The sequence below is a fragment of the Varanus komodoensis genome, unplaced genomic scaffold (assembly GCF_004798865.1).
Source record: "Varanus komodoensis strain SLA01 unplaced genomic scaffold, ASM479886v1 scaffold27, whole genome shotgun sequence".
NCBI lineage: Eukaryota > Metazoa > Chordata > Lepidosauria > Squamata > Varanidae > Varanus > Varanus komodoensis.
In genome coordinates, this window is record NW_025335701.1 from 10,068,528 (window position 1) to 10,072,229 (window position 3,702).

Sequence of the window (3,702 nt, forward strand, 5' to 3'; positions counted from 1 at the left end):
CTGCCACCGGCTTTGCTTGCGTGGAGCCCACTGCACGCCCCCGCCTCTGTGCGCACAGCGATCTGATCAAGAGAAGCGTTTCCTGAAACATCACCATGACAGGAAAAGGAAACGCGAAGGCACAGCGGCTCTGGTGGAGCAGCCGCTGCAGGTGCAGGAGGGCGTGGGCCGCAGAAGCCAACCTTCCCCCGGCTGGCACTGGCTCTCTGCCTGCGGAGGCTCTCGGGCGCTGGAGGACGCTGGTTTCCCATGTTGGTCCTTGGACCACCATCTGAAGTCATACCAACGAGATTTGCACGAAAAACCCAGTTATGGGAGAGTGTGACACGAGCAAGAGGAGGAACTGACTTCCCACCTTGCAGCAGCTGGCCCCAGCCTGATGTTCGCAAGACGTGTTGGCCTCCAGCACCACCATCTCCAGCCACCACCGCCAGTGGCTGGATTATGAATGTGCCAAGCATAATCAGGAAAGTAACACACCACCTTGGGGGCCTACGTAAGCCCCTTAAGCACAACCCACTGCTTTGAACCCACAGCTCTTTCTCGCACACACCATGATGTGAACACCACCTTTTCTTGAGGCGCACGCCCCCTTTCTCCTTCTCTGTGATATTTTTGGGGCGATCGGGAGCAGCCATCACTGCGTCCTTTCTTGAAATAGCTCCACTCGTTAGCTCCCTTGCACCTGCGCATGGCTAACGGAGCTAAAAGCAAACGCAAACTCAAGGGAGGCCTAAAGGGACATTTCCCTGTACGGTGCCTCCTTTCCAACCCCTCCCGGCACGTCACGAAGCCAGCAATGCGCACCAGTAGCGTGAGGGAGTGTCTGCGCGATGCAGGCACGAAATGGCACGGACACTGTGGCTGTCCTGTGGGACCCTGAAAAGGGGAGTCGGTGATGGTCGCCCACAGCCCTCTCCAGCCCTGCCCTGCCCTGCCCTGCCCTGCCCGTGCTCCGCTCTCACCTGGCACCCCCGCTGCCTCTGATCCTGCTGCTCCGCCTGGCTTGTCACCCCCATTGCCCCGAGCTCCAGCTGAGTCTCTCCCCGCCACCCGCCTTCAGTCCCGGGGGTGATGCTGGAGTGGCCCTGCGCTTTGAGCTGGGTGGCTGGCACGTACATCTTCGCCAATATCGGCTCTGATTCTTCCCTCGGAAAGTAAGAATGCCAGATGAGCCGGTGGCGTCAGGACCCAGAAAAAGCAGGGTGTTCAATCAAAAGAAATTGCCATTTATTCAGACATACGGGGGGCCTGCATGGAGATTGCTGGCAAGATGCCACAAGGAATTTAACTGTGCAAGAAGCTTTTATTAGGTTACCGTCATGTGGGCGGTAAAGGGAGTTAAACCGAAAGGACAAAGAAGAGAAAGGATTCAGAGTAGAGCTTCAGTCTGCATATAAGAATGTGGCACGAATGCGGAAATCGGGCCAGCGACGTCGTTGCCTCCTGAACGAGGTCACAGGCAGTCGCCAACATTGTTTTGTCTTAAGAGATCAAAAGCCCGGCCTCCTCTGTCTCAGGCTTTCTGCTGGCTTTGCTTCCGCCAGTCCGGGCAAGCATTAGGGTTTGGTCAGCTGTAGACACTGATCGCACTGATCTCAGTCCTATTTATGTAAGGCTTTTCTATGCTGTCTCATTACAAAAAGTCTCAGGGTGGTCTTACAATAAAATAAAGCACAGCACAGCATCACATGTATAAAAACTCCAATTAAAATAAGAACTAAACCTTAAACCAAGGTTCCACTTGGATGCCAGGAAGCACTTCCTGACAGTTAGGACCCCGAGGGTGTGGAATGGGCTTCCACGGGAGGTCGTTGGGGCCCCATCGGGGAGGGTGTTCAAACACTGGGAAAATAAAAAGGTGTACTTGGCTGGACTCCAGGGGGTGGTGGACAGGAGAATCTGGAAGAATATTGTCCATGGGGTCGCAAAGAGTCAGACACTACTTTGCAACTGAACACAACATAAAATGGGTTTGGCCTGGCGCCAAAAAGAACAACGTGTCGGCACCAGGCAAACCTCTCTGGGGAGCATATTCCACTGCCGGGGTGCCACCACGGGAAGGCCCTTCTCCAGGTAGCCACTCTCCTGATCTCCTTCAAAGATGGTTTCCCAAGAAGGACCTCCCACCCAGATCTTAAGGGGTGGGCAGGCACATAGGGAAGGAGACAGTCCTTTGGATCCCCAGATCCTGAGCCATTTAGGGCTTTATAGGCCATCACCAACACCTTTAATCGGTCCTCCAGTCGGGTGAAGCCAGGAAGGACTGTGCACATGGAAAGGCCCTGGGCTGTTTCAAAGGTCCAGGAGGCAGCTGATGTATGGTCTTCCTGAGACCATATGGTGTGGTGATTCGGCTAGGTAAAGGTAAAGGTTTCCCCTTGACGTGAAGTCCAGTCGTGCCTGACTCTCGGGGGCGGTGCTCATCTCCGTTTCCTGGCCGAGGAGCAGCACTTGTTTGCACACAGTCTCCGTGGTCGTGTGGCCGCATGACTGAACACCGAGGTGCACGGAACGCTGCTACCTGCCCCCCGAAGTGGCACCTTTTTATCTACTCGCGTTTGCATGCTTTCGAACTGCAAGGTTGGCAGGAGCTGGGACGGAGCAACGGGAACTCGCCCCGTTGTGCAGATTCGAACCGGCGACCTTTCGATCAACCAGCCCACCCAGCAGCACAGCGGTTTAAACCACTGTGCCACAGCTAGGTAGTACCAGGCTAAACAGAAATCATCTGACCTGGCACAAAGGCAAAAGGGAGAGAAATAAAGATGCCCATACACCCAGCACCGCAATGCAGCCCTCTTGGATTTCCCGGAGGCCCTTGTCCCCTTCTCTCCTGACAGCCCGTACACCAAGACCCCAAACTGGCTTCCTGGCCTCCCTCCCTGCTCAGACCCCAACACACGGACTACCCTGCACTGAATTACCCTTGTCCTTTCCAATGTCTATTCCCCCGTTTGGCAAGACCCTTTCGGAGCCCTTTGCCCTCCGTTCGATTTTCGCACCTTAAATCCTCTGCTCTCATTGGCAAGGTCGGCCTCCCCGCTCTTCCCATGAGCAGATTAAAGTGCACCCATCTTAACCCACATCTGTGGGGGAGCGCCACGTGTCCTCTTCATCTCTGAAGCCTGCACTTGGGCCGCATGTCAGAGCGAGGAACAGAAGATCCCCCCAAAATCCTCAGCATCTCTGGGTACAATTGACTCTCAGTTCAGTAACTTGGCCAAAGTAGCAGCAACTTGCTGAACGGACGGATGTCTCGGCCCACGTGGTCACAAGTCGCTGAGGCATGGCTCGTTTTGCTCAAGGCTACGGTAGCCAAGCAATGCGCCCTCCTCAGGGGAAGCTCAGTGACGTCTCGGAAGACGGGCTGGCAAGAGTGGGGCGTGGGAAATGATGCATCTGGAGCAACCCAGCTATGCTCCTCCAGGGGGCTCCGGTGCAGCGAAATCAGCCAAGAATCCTGTGGCCCCCGTACGAGGCTTTCACACGGATTCTGGCACAAACTTTTGCGGACTAGTTGTGGACTAGTGTGGGAACTTTGTGACCCCTGTTGGGAAAATTTGGATAAATCCTTTCTGAAAAGCATTACTCCTGTGCGCCTTTGCATTGTGGAATCAAATCCTGTCTTCCTTCTCAAAACCAAGCTGTCACTGTTTAAAATGGCCCCCCCCCCCCCCCCCGCTCCTTCCTCTCACCTTT